Below are 20,629 nucleotides of genomic sequence, written 5' to 3'. Positions count from 1 at the left end.
TTCTATTTATTTTTCAAAAGCAATTTTTTATTTTTCTGAAACTGCTGCTTGGCAACCTGGATTTAAACCTTCACACACTGGATGCCACTCGTGTCATCTGCAGACAGGACTCTAAAGGAGAAGCTGTCAGTGAGCATGTATCTTGCAAGTTTGGGCTCTCAAGCTCTGGACCTGCCTTCTTGCTAGGACCCTTGGCATGTTTGTCTTCGATCTTGCCAGCCTAGTATTTATTTGTATACTTTTCTTGGGCTATTTCAGAGTAGATTTGTCATACACACCTTAAGAAAGAAGAAAAGGATAGAAAAATGTATCGAAATTCATCATTTTTTTCAGGCAGGATGCCAGGTGATTTATAAAAGTTGTCACATTTACCATCATCCCTTAGACAAAACCAAGGCACCCAGTCACATCTCATATTTATAAAATCAACCAGTTTGCAGTTCATATAAATGATCCCATTTAATCTTCACAGTGTTGCTATTGTGAGGAGGGCATGATCCTCAATTTTATAAATGGAAATCTGAGACTCAGAAGGGTTGACCAATAAACCCAGGCTACAAGGAGAGTTTTAGGAGAGCTGACACTTGTACCCAGATCACTGTTCATTCCACCAAGGCCCCAAAGGCCTGACTTCCATGTCTGACCTATTCTGAAGGCATGAGAAGAAGGCAGGCTTCAGAATCATCTAGGCATGATGATTCTGGCCTTGGAACACCCTAGTTCTGAGTCCTTGATCAAATCTTCTAATCCCATGGGGCTCCAGTTTGTCCATCCAAAATGGGGGAAACAGTATCTATCTCATAAAATTGCTACACAATTTAAATGACATCATATACTATGTGCTTGAAGCTTAATAGTTTTTCACAAATGTTCCTTTCATCTTCTATTAATCTTTAAGTAAGCAACAATGGAGTGATAAGTAAGAGAAAGTCTAGGATCAGAGTCTGGGGTATACAATCAGAGATTTGAGAGTGTTTATTAAAAGGAAAGATACACTTCAAAAGTTGAAAGTCACTGTTTTAGAACTGATTAGTCTCCAAACATGTGAGCCAGTGTTTTCTTGTGTACTTTTCTCATGAAAAGCCCCATGTTGGGTACAGAAAGGAATAGAAGATGCAGTCCTGCCTTCAGAGAGTCAAATTTGGTTTGCTATGAACATCTTTTCTCCCTCCAAGAACTGCTGTGGAATGAGGTGTAGACTCTCAGATTCAAGGTTATCCCCCGTGTCTCTAAGCACTCCTTCCAACCTTGTGGGATTTCTTAAGGAGTTTTGCCTGTACCTAAAGGGTTAAACAACAGAGGATGTATTTTAAGGGGCATAAGAAGCCTTTTAAATTTTCTCCCAATACCACCCCTGACGATCCATTCGAACATACTTGGAACTAGGTTTGCTGGGTCTCTCCCCACTTTTGTCTTACGGTCTTGTGTCAGCCATGCTTAATTGCTCTGACATAGTTTTCTCATTAGTGGGTCATGAAGGTAATTTAGTAAGTCTTGATCAGCATTTATTTTTCCTTTTAAAAAGACTTTCAGTTCAGTTCAGTTGCTCAGTCGTGTCTGACTCTGCGACCCCATGAGTCGCAGCACGCCAGGCCTCCCTGTCCATCACCAACTCCCGGAGTTCACTCAGACTCATGTCCATCGAGTCAGTGATGCCATCCAGCTATCTCATCCTCTGTTGTCCCCTTCTCCTCCTGCCCCCAATCCCTCCCAGCATCAGGGTCTTTTCCAGTGAGTCAACTCTTCGCATGAGGTGGCCAAAGTATTGGAGTTTCAGCTTCAGCATCAGTCCTTCCAATGAACACCCAGGACTGATCTCCTTTAGGATGGACTGGTTGGATCTCCTTGCAGTGCAAGGGACTCTCAAGAGTCTTCTCCAACACCACAGTTCAAAAGCATCAATTCTTCAGTGCTCAGCTGTCTTCACAGTCCAAAGACTTTACCAGATTAGAAAATACCAAAATGCATTGTCTTTATTCTTAGTAACGTTTGGTTCCCCCTCTGTGAAACATAGCCTGTGTAGGATATTTTTTAGTACAGGTAGCCATCAAAAAAGCTTGAAAAACATGTATTCTAAAAACAAGATCTTATCTTATGAGCACCAAGAGTACTTGTGGAATAAGTGGCAAGGCTTAGATGCTAAGTTTAGCACTTTAGAAGTTATTTTCTTCTAGGCATTTCCACCAAAATGTATGTAACTGCCATTAGATAAATGGCTTTCCCTTCTGTTATGGCACCATGAACCAACCAGCTAATTTTCTATCAATATTATATTCATCCCACCACCACCATCACCACCGCCTCTTCCTCCTGTTTTCCATAGGAGAATCTCTGAGGTAGAGCCCTCAGATCTAGTCCCTAAGGGCTAGAAGTATCTTCACCTAAGGGCTGAGTATCCCAACCCTTATCTTCTACATCTCCTGAAAATGGGTACATGATCAGTTCACCACCAGAAATAATCCAGTCTTACTCAAAGTTCCCGGAAATCCATAGAGTCCAAAGGATAGGATGGGCTCTTGTTGCCTGTGTTGCTGTTCTCATAAGCCACCTTCCGCTGTGCTGTGTGGCATGGATGCCTGGACACACCCTTTCCCTTGGGATCCTCTCCTTCATCCGTTTCTACCCATTTTTCCTTGGGGAACTCAGCTTCATTCTGCCACCATTCCCTATATCCAAACCGCTCAAGCTACCACTCGAGCTCATCCCACTGCAAGCTATCACCATTCAAATAGCAGATTCTTTTCACCTAGATCTTCCAGTTCTTCAGAGTGGAGTCCTCCTAAGACTAAAACCTTTCTCTGACTGCTACTACTCATCCTCAGGACATAACTCTGAGATTAAACGTGACAATGATTGGAAGAGACGAAGGGGACGAAGTGGATAGAGCATCTCATCCTGAAATACTGGTTTTATCTCATTAGACTGAGTCTCTGGTTTCTGTACCACAGGAGTTCTCCACATGGGACTGAGCCAACACTCAGATTTCAAAGAAACTATGCTCTATCCCGCTGAATATAGTTGAATCCAAGGATACTTTAAATATAGTACACATTAGGACTTCCCTGGTGGCACAGTGGATAAGGACCCACTTGCCAATGCAGGGGACATGGGTTAAATCCCTGGTCTGGGAAGATTCCACATACCATGAAGCAACTAAGCCCATGTGCCATAAGTACTGAAGCCCACACACTCCAGGGCCCACAAGCTGCACCTGCTGAGCCTGTGTGCTGCAACTGCTAAGGCCCACGTACCCTAGAGCCACACACCACAAGTCCTGAGCTCGTGCACCTTAGAGCCCACACTCCGCAACAAGAGAAGCCACTACACTGAGAAGCCCATGCGCTGCAACACAGAGCAGCCACCACTCGCCGCAGCTAGAGAAAGCCCTCATGGAGCAGCAAAGACCTAGGGAAACCAAAACTAAATAGATAAGTTTTTAAAACTACAGTACGCATTAGTCCCTTCCCAGTATCCAGTAGTTCCATAAGTGTTCAGAGGACGTGCTGCTGAGGATTTGAATGATGACAGAAGGCTTTGTGGAACAGATAAAGCTTAAAGAGAACCTGGATAGGTGGGCAGGGCTTGGAGACAGGAAGCAGTGGAAACAGGACTTGCAGACTAACAGGACCAACAAGCAGGGCAGGAAAGAATCAGGAGACCATGCCTGAGTGAGTGGACCAGGCTGGTGGGATGGAGCGTTGGTTTGGGAAGTCTGTCAGAAGGTAGAATGAAAATATGGATTAAGACCAGAGCTTCATGGATATACTTAAATGCCAGAAAACAACTTTTTAAGCAAATGAAGATGGTATTTCAGGGATATTAACATTCTAGTGTATGGAACAGGATTTGGTGCGGAGACCCCCAGGAGGGTGGATCACAGGAGGAATCACTGTCGTTATCCTGGCTTGAGGCAAACAGGGCTCCAGCCACAGTGAATCAATGAGGACTGAGAAGGCAGCTTTTACCAGACAGTGTGCCATTGACTCAGAGCAAGCTAGTCAACAACACTGCATTGGTCTTGAACCAGTTAATGTGCCCTTCAGATGTATCTTTCCTGAATATGTAAACTCTCTCATTAAGATACAAGCCATATGCCGGCTTTGAAGCAGAGCCAGACCCCACCTAATGCTGCCCCTTACCTCTTTTTTTTCCTCATTGGTAATCAGCTCACTGAAGCAGATGTTACTTCCTGACTCTAAAGATGCCAACAGCCTCAGAAAGAAACGGATTATGGAACCGGGGTCTGCACTCAGCGTGATCCAACTCTGGAAATCAAGCTGAGCCTTCTCAGGCTCCATGCTTGGGAGGAAAAATGGAAAAAGGGCTTAACACTGGGCCCCAAAAGACACAGTGGTTACCAGAGCTGTAGTGGAGGCATTTATTTGCCCACAGAAAGTCTTGCCAGTAATAACAATTAAAGTCGATGGCATCCTTTCAATTTACCTTCATGGATTAATTCAGCAAATACTTATTGGCTATGTGCCAGGCATTAAACAAGGCTTTGGGGATAAAAAAAAAAAAGACACAAAGGACAGAGTTCTTGCCTTTGATAAAGTTTCCAGCTGAGCAGGAGAGACAGAACCATAAACAAGTAAATAACATTACAATGGCATCTTCAGCTCTCCACACCAAAAATTGTAAGATGTGATGCTAGAGAGATAGCTTGGGATTAAAGTCTTCCCATGGCATACTTATAAGCAATCACTTAGGAGGTCAAGAAGTCACATATAAACACCTTACACTGAACCTTTTATCTGAATAAAAGCAGAAAAGAAAACTGAAGTCAACAAGTCCTCAGTAAAACCTGGGAGTTGGCCCCAGAATTATTTTGCCTTTTCCCCTGGGTCTTTATTTAACCCCAGTTGTGGTTACGCTGTCTGACCTTCTTTTACAGAAGCCTTGAACTTCACAGTGTGGAAGGCCCTTCCACTCCAGTCCCTAGGGCGAGTCAGGCTGCTGGAACTTAGCAGGGGACAATTCCAACCAAGAGCCTTAGGAAAAGCAGGAACTCGAAGGAGGACAGCCAAGGAGAGCCCGCAGTGACATCTTTCTGCGGGAGTTACAGACAGGTCTAGAGAGGTTTTGGTCTAGGAAGTTTGGGAAAAATGAAAACCTTGTTGGTGGACATTTAATCTTTTCTGTGACTTGTTATCATCTCTTTTCAGACAGAACCCTGTTCCTCAATAGGTATTGCTTCCCAGTGAAAACAAACCGAAGTCATCTGAGAAAAACTCAGCCCAGGATCACCAAGTAAAGAACAGATTTTGTTGTTAGTCATTTATTTTTTTCTATAATAAACTGTAGGTCTTTGCTAAAAAACTAGAATCATATATGATCATGAGTCTTTTTTTTTTGCACACAGCCTCAGTCTCCCCATGGTATGTGGAATCTTCCCGGACCAGGGATCAAACCTGGGTCACCTGTATTAGCAGGCGGATTCTTTACCAATGAACCACTGTGGAAACACCTTTTATTTTTTTAGTTTAAACGAGGTGGTTTTTAGCGGCAGAGGTTATATGAGGTTGAGGTGGAAAAAAGCTGACAAAAAAGATGTTGATTAGAAATAAATGCTGTAATTATATTGGCTTTAAGGGTTATTTCAAACTTTAGGAAGAGAAGAAGATATTGAGTACTCTCTTTTTCTTTCTTTTTCCAGAATTTGTAGATACCATGTCTCTATATAGTTTCAGGCTAGTTTCCTTGGAAAACATACTGCTTCCTTTCCCCGACTCAGATCCTTGTTAGGTTTAGCTAAATCATAATGTGAGGGGCCAAAAAAGCTTTTAAAGCTGATTTCCAGCAGTTTGTGATTCTTTGCCAGGAACTAGAGGACTGATTGGCCATGCCCTCTGCAGTCTCTGGCTGTTTGTGAGAGTATTAAAACAAAACAAAGCACACATGCCTATACAGACACGCACACACGCACACACGCACACACACGCACGAGCGCGCACACACACACACACACACGCACAAGCGCACGCGCGCGCACACACACACGCACACACACAGAAAGCTCACTGAGAGACAGTACCACAGAAAAATATGTTCACATTAACTCAGTTTCGCTAAAACTGGAAGTGGTTTTATGGAAGGACACGAAATCCCATTAGTAGACTGTTTCCTCTTCCTCAGATGGAGATGCCTGCTGATCACAGCACTTTCCCAGAGAGGGAAGCCACAGACCGCCTTCGGCCACGGTGGAGAGAAGACCTGGGTCTTCTGTTGGTCAAGGACGAGCCAGAGTCTGTCCATGGGGCCTGGGAATGTTGAGAGGAAATCACAGGACTTCTGTGCTCTTTGCTTTTCGAGTGAACATTAATGAATTCAACAGCTGTGATTTACTCCCACTCATCCCCGAAATCAGTTAAGGGGTGCACAACAAAGGAAGCAGTGAACTGTCTGCTCTGCTGTGCCGCCAAGTGCCAGGGGTGACCTTCTGCAGAGTTCAGGTGATTACTTATTCTGAGTAAGGCAAGACTCCACAGTTCCTCTTCTTGCTGATTTGTAAGTTTTTCTCTTGTTAATCAAAAGAGCCTAGAAAACTATATGAATCACAAAGGTATTGAAAAACATCAGTACAACACATGTCGAGCCAAAGTTGCCAACGTCTAACTTATTCTCTAGTAATGTTTCTACATAGTTTAACATTTTAAAGCATATGTTATCAGCCTTTCAGCAAGTCTAACCTGGTTCTGCCTGTGAGAAAGAGAGGGTCTCTTTATTCAAATTAAACACAAAGGGTATAATTTCCCATCCTCTTAGGAGGAAAGCGGACTTGCGACATTCTTTGGAGTGCTATACAAGGCAACTAAAGAAAGGGTCGGAGTCGTTCATTCAGAAAATATTCTTTGAGTATCAACAACATTTCAGGCATTACTAGTTGCTAGAGAAACAAACACAGCCTTGGCCCTCATAGAGCTTCTACTCTAGACTTCTACATATCTGGGATGCTTACACAGCAGAAGGACCAGATTCAAATTATGCACACTGAAAAGGTGGCCAAGGAAGTCAGGGGTCTGGGAATTAAGTAATATAAAGAACGGTTGAAAGAAATTGGAAAGTTCAGGGACAGTGCAGGTATTATTCTCTGTGGCTCTAGAGGGCATAAGCCTCACCAAGAGGTGCTGGGTTTCAGTTCAATACAGAAAGGGTATAATGTTTAGAATCATCTCAGGATGGAATGATCTGCATTGGAAGGTGGTAGGGCACCCTACCCTTATGTACTGAAGCAGCTGCCACCTTAAATGCCTCTGCTCAGAGCTGTTGTGGAGGCAATTTTTGCAACAGGCAAAGGTTTGCACCAGATGATTTCTAATGAGTCTTCTAGTTCTAGGGTTCGGTTCTGCATTCCGTAAACCTGATGACCAGTGACCACAGAAGCTACCGGCTTGGTTTAGCAATTCATTCTGCAGCCCACATTTACTGAGGTCAATGAAGCACAGAAACTCAGTCTTTGTTCCAGGTGAAATAACACCATAGAGCAATAGAAACGGCTCCTTCCACTCAGCACAGATTCATCTTTAAATATCATCTCTCTAGAGAGATGGTTACCGACCAACGATTCTATGGAAAAGGTCTTCAAAATTATGTAGTAAGTTGTTCAAAGATACATAGTTCAGGAACCTCCCTGGTGGTCCAGTGGCTAAGACTGTGCTCTGGTTCAATCCCTGCTCAGGGAAGTAGATCCCACATGCCACAACTAAGTTTGCATGGAGAATGCAGATCTTATATGTTGCAACTAAGACCTCACACAGCCAAACAAATAAATAATTTTTTTAAAGATATTTGAAAAAAAAAGATACATAGTTCATTGATTGCAGAACTGACAATAAGTGCTGCTGTTTGAGTTCAGCTCATTTTCTATGACATGCAGATTGGAAATGGTGAATTTTGAATCATGATTTGAAGAGTAAGAGGATAGGAATATTTGATTGGGCTGATCACAGGCTGAGCCTAGTATATGGAGTCATTCAGTCCAACTCTTCATGTATTCATTTAATTCCACAACATGCCAGCACCAGTCTTCCAAGCTGCCTACCTGTAAGATTCAGACCAGAACAATCCTCAACTGCTTTCCCTCCATTTGCAAGTCTCCCTCTTCTCCCTGTCTTCCAGCTCAAACTTGGAGGTCCCATGACTATTTATATAATCAGACACTGTTTCAGAAACTAATGTCTTTGTGAGGAAATGCCCTGTAAATGCTCAAAACCTCAAACAATTTTCAAATCTCTCGTTTCTTTTCTGAAAAATGGAAAGAACAATTAAAGAGATTTGAGGGGGAGACTCTGGCATGCAACACCCTCAGCCAATTTCCAGGGTATTTTCTTTGGAGGATGTGATTACAGCTGTTCAAACTTAAAATTATTTACATTGAACAAAAACCTTGATTTTAAAAAGTCATATGACTATGTATAAACTGAAACAGGGCACCGAATCAAGCCCGGCGTTTTTAGTGGACATACATTGCCCATGGGCTAGCACTTCTGAGGGGAGACTTTCCAGGCTCTGGGTTGGTGGGAAATGATGAACGAAGACTGAAGAAAAGGAATTTTGCCTAGTGAGTCATACTGGGTTGCAGCTGAATTGGAAAACAGCAGGTAGTCATCAGAAAGGTTTATGTGAAATCTAATGAATCAGAAAGAGAAAGCAAGAGGAAATAGTTTCTTTTCATACAGAGCCAGATTCTCATCTGATGTAAGTTCTGGAGAATTAGCCGACATATGGAAATTATCCCCATGTGGTCATATGGGATGGCAGTATGAGGAATCATTAAAGAAACGGGAATATTTAGCTTTGTGAAAAGAAGATCTGGGTGGGACAGATAGCTCTTTTCAAATATTTAGAAGGTCAGCATGTAGAGAAAGGAGCATTGTGTGTTGGTCCTAAGGGCAAAACATGGGAGAAACTGGAGGGAAGGGCTGTAGTTGGCTGTTCTCTTGCTCCTATTAGGGCAAGCAGAACATGGCTACTTCCTCATAGCAAAATAGTCTCCTGCTAAGGGACAGAAAGATGTTTCTGGAGCTGTCTGCAAAGAACTGGGATGGGAACTAAGGAGGATGACCCAGATATAGGACTGACAGCAGACTTTCCGCCTACCAGGCATTGGTGTTCAGTTGCTCAGTCATGTCTGATTTTGCGACCCCATGGACTGCAGCATGCCAGGCTCCCTGTCCTCCACTCTCTCCCAGAGTTTGCTCCAACTCATGTCCATTGAGTCGGTGATGCCGTCCAACCACCTCACCCACTGTCACCCCCTTCTTCTCCTACCAGGCATAGCTCAACTCCAAATATCAGTATCCATACGCAGGTCAGGCAAACAGGCAGCAAGGAGGAATGGGAGGCACCTGGACTTGATAGAGTCCGAAGGGTCTAGGTTGAAACCCTGGCCCTGCCGCTTATTTCCTGTGTAACCTGGGGAGATCTGCACAGCTTCTCTGAGTTGCAGTTTCCTAATCTGTAAAACAAAGATTATGTCACATTAGTCTGGGCTTCCTGAATCTGTGTTCTCATCATTATGCTTATAATTAGTCATAATTTCAGTCCATTTAATTGTGTAAGTTGACTATTTAATCAGTAAAATGATTGCTTGAGGTCCATTATTTTACATTTTATTCAATGTGAAATAAAGTGCACTTGAAGCTGGAAAAAATAAAACAGGAATGATGTCGCCTGTACTAATAGACAGCTGTTAGGTCCACTGGGAATTCACTCTCCCTGCTCTAGGAAAACTAGCATGATGTCCCCCAAGTCCAGCAGAGTCCTTGTGTCAACCAAGGAGGCCTGCCTACTGCTGGACAATCAAACTTTGCCTCCCTGGAATTTTATGTTTTTTTTTTTTTGCCTTGGGAAAAATCTCAATTATAATGTGTCCCAGTGACTATGTATGTATTGCCAGAACCAATTATGGGTAGTTAAGTTCCCTGTCTTTTCCCAAAAAGGCTGTATTAAAAGGAAACTATGAGAAAAACTATCAATAAATCAGAAATTGCTTTTTTACAAATAAGTAAAAATGTTAATTGACCTATTTTCAGTTTCCAATGAAATAAAATCATTTTGTCATTCTTTTTTTTTTTTTTTCAATGCCATTCTCCCAAATCTTCCCACCCTCTCCCTCTCCCACAGAGTCCATAAGCCTGTTCTATACATCAGTGTCTCTTTTGCTGTCTCATATACAGGGTTATCGTTACCATCTTTCTAAATTCCATATATATGCGTTAGTATACTGTATTGGTGTTTTCCCTTCTGGCTTACTTCACTCTGTATAATAGGCTCCAGTTTCATCCACCTCATTAGAACTGATTCAAATGTATTCTTTTTAATGGCTGAGTAATACTCCATTGTGTATATGTACCACAGCTTTCTTATCCATTCATCTGCTGATGGACATCTAGGTTGTTCCATGTCCTGGCTATTATAAACAGTGCTGCGATGAACATTGGGGTACACGTGTCTCTTTCCCTTCTGGTTTCCTCAGTGCTCCCTGGAATTTTAAACCTGAGTGGGGTGACCCAAAGATTGAGTTGATTCCTTCTGAGGATGACATCATGAAGGGACTGTGTCCGTCAGTTCCTGATGCCCACCCTCACCCTTGCTCAGGCCTCAGAGAGGGAGAAGGTGTGAAGTGGGCACCCTGCCCCTTAGGGCATATTCGGATGGAGGGAAGGAAGATGGGCACATGGCCTGAGTGCCTGCCCTCAGCAGAAGTACTGGGTGTGGGCTCTTGGGTGCAAAGGAGAGAAGGCATGGATGCTCACATTTCTTCCATCCACAGGCCTGATGGGGTTCTAGGACTCAGAGGGCTTCTTCTCTGTCCCACAGGCCATGACACCTGCAGCAGCCAGGCAGCTGTTTAGTGGAAGGAAGGGAGCAAGACTGTTCAGTCAGGAGGACAAAAGACTTGAGGACAACTTATGAGATGGAGGAGGCATGTGAAAGTCATTTTCAAGAGAGACTAGGTTTATTCTCCATGGTCCCAGGAGCAGAACTCCAGGGTGGACCTGTGCCCAAGCCACCGTGGCCCCCACTCCTTGTGGCAGAGGCTTTTCCATCAGAGCTGTTCCAAGAAGGAAAGAGCTTCAACCAGAGACTGGGAGCTCACCTCGTGGAGAAGTTGGGGAGGCATTTTGGAAACCCATTGGGTGACTGGGCAAGAAATGCACAGAGATTCCTTTCTCCCTCAAGAATCTAAGAAAACACAACCTGAGTCTGAGAGCATGTTGGAGAGGAAAACGAATCAGTTCTCTTTTTCTTAAAATGGGTTTTGTGAGGTCTTCATGAATGCATTAGGGATGATCATGAACCAAAGAAACCCTCTAAACCAAAAGCATGCCCATCGCCAGAGTCAGCTGGCAGGAGTCTGGAGACAGAATCCCAGAATCGCAGAACCGCCGACACACGCTGGACAGCATGGAGAACCGTGTTCATTCACGCTTCTGAGTTCCCTGCTGCACACAGGTGTAGGTATTGGGACAGTGACAGGATGTTTATGGCCCAAGGAAAGAATGATGTATTCGGAGAAAGGCATTTTTACCAACCCCAAACTCAGGATTAATACTGAGAAAATGTCAGAAATATTCAAATATAAAACAAGAGAGAGTGATTGAAGGGATTCCAGCTGTAACTCAGAGGGTTGGCATTCCCCAGGTCTGTGCTGCACCAGGTGAACATTTTCCATGGGGCAGACCTACGCTGTGACCACCCACATCTCCTCTCGCCGGCCCGCAGCCCCGGCAGGGTGGGAGGTGGAAGGAGAAGGCGCTCTGTTCTTGGTGGAGACTTTCATTCACCAATATTTGAGTTGTTGAAAGCAGCTCCTGTAAACTCTTGGTTTCCCTTCCCTGCTCTCTTTTTCTTCTTTTTATTTCCATGGTGCTTTATTGATCCTTTGTCACCACCTCCCCATAGACTGGGGTGAGGGCAGTCATGGGACAGGCAGCAAAAGTGAATGAGTAATATTTCATTGCATATATGTACCACAACTTCTTTATCCGTTCATCTGTCAGTGGAGGCACAGACCTAGAGAATGGACTTGCAGACACAGTGGGGAAGGAGAGGGTGGGAGGAATTAAGGAAGTAGCATGGAGACAAATAAACCTCCATGTGTAAAATAGATAGCCAGTGGGAATTTGCTGTATGATGTAGGGAGCTCAAACCCGGGGCTCTGTGACAACCTAGAGGGGTGGGATGGGATAGGAGATGGGAGGGAGGTTCAAGAGGGAGGGGACAGATGTATACCGATGGCTGATTCATATTGATGTATGGTGGAAGCCAACACAATACTGTAAAGCAATTATCCTCAAGTTAAAAATAAATAAATTTTTAAAAAGTGAGTGAGGCGAGAGAGAAGAAGTGAAAACACTTTCTGCCTCCCCTCCTCAGTCTGTGCCACTAAACCCTACTGTCCAGGTGATGTTAAGCCTCACAATGCCACATGAAGCCAGAGATGTGCCCTCATGATGCGAGCACTGCAAGCTGCCTCCAGATCCAATGAGCTTCTGCTTAATTGTGTTAAACATGTATACACACACACACACACATTTTTTATTCAGGTTTAAGGGAAAGAATGACTCCATTCTCATTTGAACCAAATATTGGAGGACATATTTCTGATTTGAAAATTACTGCTTAATTTTGTATGCTTTTTGATTAGAAAAACACCAAGTCTGGAGGGCTTACATGCCAGAGAAGGGCATGAGAAGGAAGGAAGGTGAAGCCAGGAGGAACCCTTGACAAACAATTTCAATGGAGCTTTGTATTTTCAAAGCAGTTTTAAATCATGAAGTGGCCCACCCAGTGATCCCGGGAAAGTAGGTCAGCACAATATTTTCACAGGTGAGGAAACTGAGATACAGTGTTCGGGGGTTCACCCCACACGTGTGACTCGGGTCGGAACACAAATTTCCGGGTTTCCATCCGGACACACTCAAGTAGGCTGCCTTCTTCCCAGAAAGAAAATACAGGCAGTTAGCAGCTTATATTTTATATTTTTATATGCTAACTAGGCTAACACTTGGTTGCTAGAGACCAAGAAGTCTTATGAAGGAACACTGAATGGTAGATCTTTCCCAACCTAGTCAACAGTTCAGACGCTCTGTTCTGGGCATATGGTAGCCAGAGCCGCTGCTGCAGAATCAGATTGGGAGGCCTGGGCTCGAAGAGTACGTGGCCTGACTGTAAGAATCATTTAAAATCTGAGCCTTGCTTTTTCATCCTCAAACTGAAGACAATATTTTTGGAAAGTTTTGCATGTGAAAATGCAGAAAGACAGAAAACAGTCAAATCGCTCATACTTTGTGCTTTCTGAAAGTGATAGTTGCTCAGTCCTATCCAACTCTTTGGGACCCTATGGACTGCAGCCTGCCAGGTCCCTCTGTCCACGGATTCTCTAGAATCCTGGAGTGGGTTTCCATGCCCTTTTCCAGGGGATCTTCCTGACCCAGGGATTGAACCCGGTCTCCGACACTGGCAGGTGGATTACCTCCTATTTGAGCCATGAAGGAAGCCCTGTGCTTTCTGAAGAGGGAGGGGCAGTGTTTCCTTCTCCTCCCCTTCACTGTCATCCCAGAGCGCGAGGCATAGTTTCTAGGCCCATGCCAAGACATAATATATATTTACTTAAATGTATGTAAAAGTCACACATGACCATTTTTAATGAAAATGGAATCATGCTGTACATGTTGTTTTGTAATTTATTCCTTTACTCAATAGTGTGGCACCATCCCACTTCATACTGATCCTGCTTTAAGGGTTGCAAAATGCTCCATTGCCTGGATGTTACATAATTTGTTTAGCGATTCCTTTTTCTATAGTCTTTTGTAAAATCCAAGGGAAATACTACATGAGAAGTGTTTTGTAAGGTTTGGTTTAAATATAGTGGATTCTTTTCATTATTGACCAAATATAAATGACCTAACTCTGTTGGTTTTACCTTCTAAGCTCTCAATGTATTTAACACTCAGTAGATATACAGAGAAAGAAGTATTATGCCTCTTGCAAGGCAGTCACCACCATCATTTGAAAGCTGATTTATTGCATGGATTTAGAAGAAACTGTTGATAGCTGAATGTACAAGGCAACATATAATGGGTTCTCTCAAAGGGGAAAATTCGTTTTTATCCAATGAGTAACCTCTACTTATTCAGCTGATAATTTATATTCTAAAGCAGATTATTTAAATCCCATACCTTATTCTTATAAGTAAATCAGCATTGAAGGTTAAAAACTAAACAGTCAAGTGTGTGAAAAAAAGGTGTATTGATGTGCTCTGATACAGAGCATAAAGATGAGCTTTTGTTTCTTTGTTTTGTATATGTGTCTGTTATGTTTGCCTTAAATTGTCCCTGAACTAGCAGTGGAGTAACAGCAGGTCTTTTTTTGTCAAAGGACAGAATTGGAATTTTTACTAAGAAGGCAGAAGCTGAATATTCTATCTCTGATATGCTATCCACAAATTGAAAATAAAATGGAGCAGTAATATTCTTAAAAGCAAGCCTGCTTTTAAGAGGAACATGTGAGTCTTGGCTTTAAATTTCCAAGTTCCTTATATGTGTTAATTAATGTTGATTAACTGGACCATTCTCCACTTCATTTTGTTTGTTCAACACAAGAGATGGTACAAAACAGAATCTGCCTTCCTTCCATGTCTTAGGCACTCCCCTGGTGGCTCAGACGATAAAGAAACCTGCCTGCAATGTGGGAGACCCAGGTTTGATCCCTGGGTCAGGAGGACCCCCTGGAGAAGGGAGTGGCACCCCACTCCAGAATTCTTGCCTGGAGAATCCCCATGGAGAGAGGAGCTTGGTGGGCTACAGTCCATGGGATTGCAAAGAATCGGACATGACTGATCGACTAACACACTTTCATGTCTGAGGGTAAGCAGTGACATTTAATGGGACCTTCTCCAAAAGACAGAGTTGGCATATATGGTTTGTAATCCCCCTCAAAACCAATGCAATCATTTTTCTTGTCCAAGGGCTGAAAGACAGAGGTTCAAGGGCAAGTAGCCTTTGCTACTTGCCACTCCGGTAAAAGTTCAAAACCACAGGCTGCCCCTTAGATCTCTGAGGCCACACCCCCAAGTACTTGGAAGGGGTGTTGCTAACACTGCAGCTGAGCCTTGACCCTGACCAGCAGGCCAGTGGGTGTGAGACAGCCATCAGCTCAGGGTGACTAACTTCTCAACCTTTATTCCTCCATGTCTTCATGGGAGATACTGTTCACAAGCACAGCTCACGGTCACAGAGACACGCAGACTACGGGAATGGCACCTTTGCTTTGACACCAGGCAAGAAAACACATCAGAATGCAATTGACGGAACGTGACATTAACCTGGAAATAATCTTTAATCCTTCTGATGCAAAACTCTGACACTTTGTTCACAAGTGATTGTGACCCACCAGTGTAGGCCAGTGGGACATCTCGGGACCACTGGGCAAGGTCAACGTACGCTGGTCTCTTTCTCGTCTGAACTCTCTGACTCTGTGAAAGAAACAAAGATCCCAGTCACAACCGGGCAGCGATTCCTCACGGGCTTTTGATCGGCCACAGTGATTTTGTACAGAAACACCCAGAAAGCTGGCAGGGAACCAGTCTTTCTCACACGTAAGAGACAACATTTCCTAACATGTGGCCTGGAGAGAATTCTCCTCTGCTCCTTCACCCACTTCACAAATGCTGCCTCAAGCTGCGTGTGAATGAGGCGGTTACAGATAACAGGTGGGAACGCAGTTCCACATGTAAAAATCTGAGGAAAGGTCCACAGAGGACGAGACCCAGGGAAGCCAAGAAGGCCAAATATCACATATTTAACTATCAAATGTTATTTAAATATCTGATAGCTCCTGATATCTCCCCCCACTCCATCTCTTTTTTTTTAGTTCTAAGTCACTGATTAAAGGTTGTTTACAGATTGCCTCTTCTATTTACATTCATCCAGAGAAGGTAGTATGGCACATGGAACTCTGCTCAATGTCATGTGGCAGCCTGGATGGGAGGAGGTTTGGGGAAGAACGGGTACATGTATATGAGGTACATGTATGGCTGAGTCCCTTCTGCTTCACTGTGAGACTATCGACACATGGTTTATGTATCTGCTATTCTCTAATCCAGGGGCCTCCCTGGTAGCTCACCTAGTGAGGAATCTGCCTGCAATACAGAAGACACAGGTTCAATCCCTGGGTTAGGAAGATCCCCTGGAGAAAATGGCAACCCACTCCAGTATTATTGCTTGGAAAATTCCATGGACAGAGGAATCTCCATGGGGTCGCAAGGAGTCAGACATGACCAAAGTGACTAACACCTCACCTTCTTTTGCCCCAATACAAAATAAAAAGTGTGTGTGTGTATATATATATATATATATATACATACATGTAAAAAAAAAGTGCTTCTGAAGTGTCTCTGAAGGTTCTCAGGCTGGTCTCACCCTGGGGGAAGGGAAGAGGGGCCTCTTTGCACAGAACTCCCCCCTTGCCTGTGGGTGTGCATGCTCAGTCACTTCAGTCATGTCTGACTCTTTGTGACCCCATGGACTGTAGCCTACCAGGTTCCTCTGTCCATGGGATTCTCCAGGCAAAAATACTGGAAGTGGGTTGCCATGCCCTCCTTCAGGGGATCTTTCTGACCCAGGGATCAAACCTGGGTCTCCTGCATTGCAAACAGATTCTTGACCGCTGAGCCACAGGGGAAGCCCCAGGCTCCCGTCTGCTGCTGCTGGTAAGTCGCTTCAGTCGTGTCCGACTCTGTGAGACCCCATAGATGGCAGCCCACCAGGCTCCCCGTCCCTGGGATTCTCTAGGCAAGAACACTGGAGTGGGTTGCCATTTCCTTCTCCAATGCATGAAAGTGAAAAGTGAAAGTAAGGTCGCTCAGTCGTGTCCTACTCTTAGTGACCATGGACTGCAACCTACCTGGCTCCTCCATTCATGGGATTTTCCAGGCAAGAGTACTGGAGTGGGGTGCCATTGCCTTCTCAGAGGCTCCCGTCATCCAACCTCAAATCTGTCTTTTCAGGATTGGTGAACGTTTCCATGTCTCCTGCTGGATGCTGATCTCACATGCACTCAAGTGTTCATAGACAGAAGGGACATGTCACTAAATGCTGCTGCCCACTGAGCTCTTGATTTGCTCCGATAGGAGCCCCGTGCAATGGCCTGCTGAGAAATCGCCACAGCAGAGAAAACAGAGAAAGTTACCTTCAGCTTAGTTACTCTCATTCTGGAAGACATTCTCTATTCAGCCTTGTGTTTGTGAAACATGAAACTACATGCTGTAAAAATGTTCTGCATATAAATGAAATAATGCAAAGCAATTATTATGCTTGTTAAGAAGGCAACAATATGATTATGACATGAAAAGTGATAATAGTGAATAAAATATGTTTTGACTTGTTCAAAATGACTTGCCTCTCTTAAATGCGCTGTGTGCAAATAAAACATGGGAAGATGCCACATGGAAGGAGCATATAAGAGGCAGAAAGCGAAACACGATTGAGACAAAAGCCAAAACCCCCAAAAGTCAAGTTTACTGTGTTATCTATGGTGACTGACTGTCAATACTGTTCAAATTAGCAGGTTAATTGCCAGATCTCCAGTTTACTTCAGGCTGTGAAGATGGAGTTTGTGTGTCAAAATTAGATGCTCCATAAATGTCTCTTTTGATAGTATCTTCAACTTTATCTCCTTTCCTAAGTAGGGCTATTAAAGTAGCTTCTACAGGGACAGCGATCTTTCCAGCTAAAGGAAAATAGCTTAAATGTTTAATGGGTCCAATTCTCTGGAGAAGCCCCAGGGTGAGGATGCTGGGTGTGAGTATTTAGCAAGTAGTCCCTACAGGATCCTGGGGTTGGGTAGAGCAGGGGGTCAGCGAGTAGACTGAGAGTCTCTGCTCCCACCTTCAGGGTGCTCTGGAAGTGTAATGGAGACCATGAATAATCAACCTCAGTCCTAAAGAGCTCTCAGCCTGGCAGGCCAACTCAAGATCTTCTTCTTCTCGTATCTCCATTCTATTCAATCTCCAACCTGGCTCTCTGCCACACACTCCCCGTCTCAGCCCCTGTCTTTCCATCCCACTCCCAGAGAAACATCAAAGGAATCACCCAGGAAGCCTTCCTCTTCTCCTTCCTTGCTTACAGACCATGCCCATCCACACACATTCTCTCTTCCTTCCACTGTCTGGGGTCCACCCCTATACCTGGCTTTCGGATCCCATCCCTTCATGATCCTCAGGGGCTTCAGATCACCCTCCAGCACAACTTCCCTTCTCTCCTTTGTATTCAACTGGCCTCTTTTAACCGGAGAGTTTCCACTGACATTAAACATTGAAAATGCCATCTGACCAGAGTGGGCTTGCTGGGTTAAATACAGGGTGAACAAATGGGCTAATGGTAAAGAACCTGCCTGCCAATACAGGAGATGTAAGAGACGTGGGTTCAATCCCTGGGTCAGAAAAATCCCCTGGAGGAGGAAATGGCAACCCACCCCAGTATTCTTGCCTGGAGAATCCCATGGACAAAGGAGCCTGGTGGGCTACAGTCCATGGAGTCACTAAGAGTCAGACGCAACTGAAGCAACTTAGCATGAACAACAAATAATCTTTTAGTATAAGTATGTCCCCAGTATTGCAGTGGATATACTTGTACTGGAAAGTATTTGTTGCTTATCTGCAGTTCAAATTTGACTGGGCATCCTTCATCTTCGTGTGTGTGTGTGTGTGTGTGTGTGTGTGTGTGTGATATCTAGCAGCCATACACCAGAGAGGTCTTTCTTGACCATTCATTGTATAAAACAATATTCCCCCTATGGATAGTTTCTATCACCTTCCTTCACTTTTTTTTGTCTTCACACACTACCATCAGTGGGCATGTTATGCTTTATATGTTTAGCGATTGTCTCTGTCCCTTCTCACTAGGAAGTGAATTCCACTGGAACAAGGTTCCTTAAGTCTTTGCTACGTCCCTGTTGCCTAAATCGGGCTGAGTACAAGGTAATGTCTGAGTACAGGTGATAGATATGTGTTGAACAAATATATGCTTGAGTCTCTCTCTTTTTAAAACAATGTCACACAACCCCATAGTCCTCCTAGATCTACTCCTCCATCTCCCCCATCCACTTCAGAGACCGATTTTGTAATAGATCTTAACACTCATTGTCCCTGTGAGTTCATCCTAGTTCCGCTTCTTCCCACTCCAGCTTGGCTCCACTCTTACTTTTCCATCAAAGCAGCTCGAAGGTCATGGGTTAATTTCACGTTGTTAAATCACATGGCTATTTTTTACCCCCAGCTAATCTCTCCGCAAAAGTTGATGCTGTTGATCACTCCCTGCTTCATGAAATAAGCCCCTTATTTCACTGGTACTGCATCCTCTGGGTTTCCTTCCGCCTCCATAATCACTTCCATTGCCAGTTTTTCCTTCTCAACCTGGCTATTAAAGTTTGACTTTAGTCCTAGGCCCTCTTCTCTTTCCGGTTTATGTTCTCTCCTCCAGGTAAACTGTGTCTTCAACCACCATTTATTTGCTAATGACTCCCAAATCTGGGCTTCCCTGATAGCTTAGCTGGTAAAGAATTCGCCTGCAATGCAGGATACCCAGGTTTGATTCCTGAGTCGGGAAGATCCTCTGGAGAAGGAATAGGCTACACACTCCAGTATTCTCGGCTTTCTCTTGTGGCTCAGCTGGTGAAGAATCTGCCTGCAGGGTGGGATACCTGGGTTTGATCCCTGTGTTGGGAAGATCCCCTGGAGAAGGAAAAGACTACCCACTCCAGTATCCAGGCCAGGAGAATTCCATGGACTGTATAGTCAATGGGGTCACAAAGAGTCGGCTCTGACTAAAATCTGTACATCCAGCCTGAAACTGCCCTCTTAGGTCCAGACTTATATGCCTATTTGGCATGTCCACTGAATGTCTCAAAGTTGTCTCAGGCTCAATTATTTAAGACTAATTTAATGTATCTCCTGCTTACCTAGGGCTTCCCAGCTGGCATTAAATTTAGGGCTGAAAGATCTAATCCTTTCCTTCTAAATAAGGACAGGAAATAAAGTTCCAGAGAGGAGCATGGAATGACTAGAGCCACACAGCTCTTTAACAGCAGGGCTAGAAGATAAATGCCTAACTCTAAAATCATACCTCTTGACCCAACTGAAGAGTGAATAACTAATGGGATATAAAGTGACTTGAGAATTAACATAGCTCTAAAGACATGGAAGTGGAGAAGGCAATAGCACCCCACTCCAGTACTCTTGCCTGGAAAATCCCACGGGAGGAGGAGCCTGGTAGGCTGCAGTCCATGAGGTCGATAAGAGTCGGACACGACTGAGCGACTTCACTTTCACTTTTCACTTTCATGCACTGGAGAAGGAAATGGCAACCCACTCCAGTGTTCTTGCCTGGAGAATCCCAGGGACGGGGGAGCCTGGTGGGCTGCTGTCTATTGGGGTCACACAGAGTTGGACACGACTGAAGCAACTTAGCAGCAGCAGCAGCAAAGACATGGAGGAGGGATCAGAATGAGGCTGAGGCAGATGAAAGGAGTTGAACCGACCCACCAATCAACCAGCAAACGTTCCCACAAGAGAACTAGTGAGCCTTCAGACACTGGAAGCAGGAACTTTGTCAAGGAGCTTTTC

At 44.2% G+C, this 20,629-nt stretch overlaps 2 long non-coding RNA genes across 5 annotated transcripts in view; both read right to left on the bottom strand.

Annotated features, from left to right (window-relative positions):
• Positions 1-20,629, bottom strand: part of LOC147374697 (uncharacterized) — a 502,498-nt gene that overhangs the window by 144,335 nt on the left and 337,534 nt on the right. For 2 of the 4 annotated variants that reach the window (XR_015163027.1, XR_015163029.1), the window contains exon 4: positions 14,867-15,481. The exons of 1 other annotated variant lie outside the window; for it this stretch is intronic. This is a non-coding gene — a long non-coding RNA (uncharacterized LOC147374697). Of the gene's footprint in view, positions 1-14,866; positions 15,482-16,911; positions 17,155-20,629 lie in introns of those variants that run through there. One more of the 4 variants, XR_015163026.1, reaches the window with a different exon arrangement.
• LOC147374699 (uncharacterized) lies at positions 6,064-10,852 on the bottom strand. Its single transcript, XR_015163031.1, has 3 exons — positions 10,758-10,852; positions 9,348-9,457; positions 6,064-6,545 (listed from the first exon to the last, which is right to left on the bottom strand). It is a non-coding gene; the product is annotated as an uncharacterized LOC147374699 (long non-coding RNA).

Source organism: Bos grunniens, chromosome 4 (genome assembly GCF_055505025.1).
Source record: "Bos grunniens cultivar Pamir isolate PY7600 chromosome 4, Bosgru_T2T1.0, whole genome shotgun sequence".
Lineage (NCBI taxonomy): Eukaryota > Metazoa > Chordata > Mammalia > Artiodactyla > Bovidae > Bos > Bos grunniens.
Note: the sequence above shows the minus strand (reverse complement) of the source record. Positions and strands in the feature narration are given on the sequence as shown.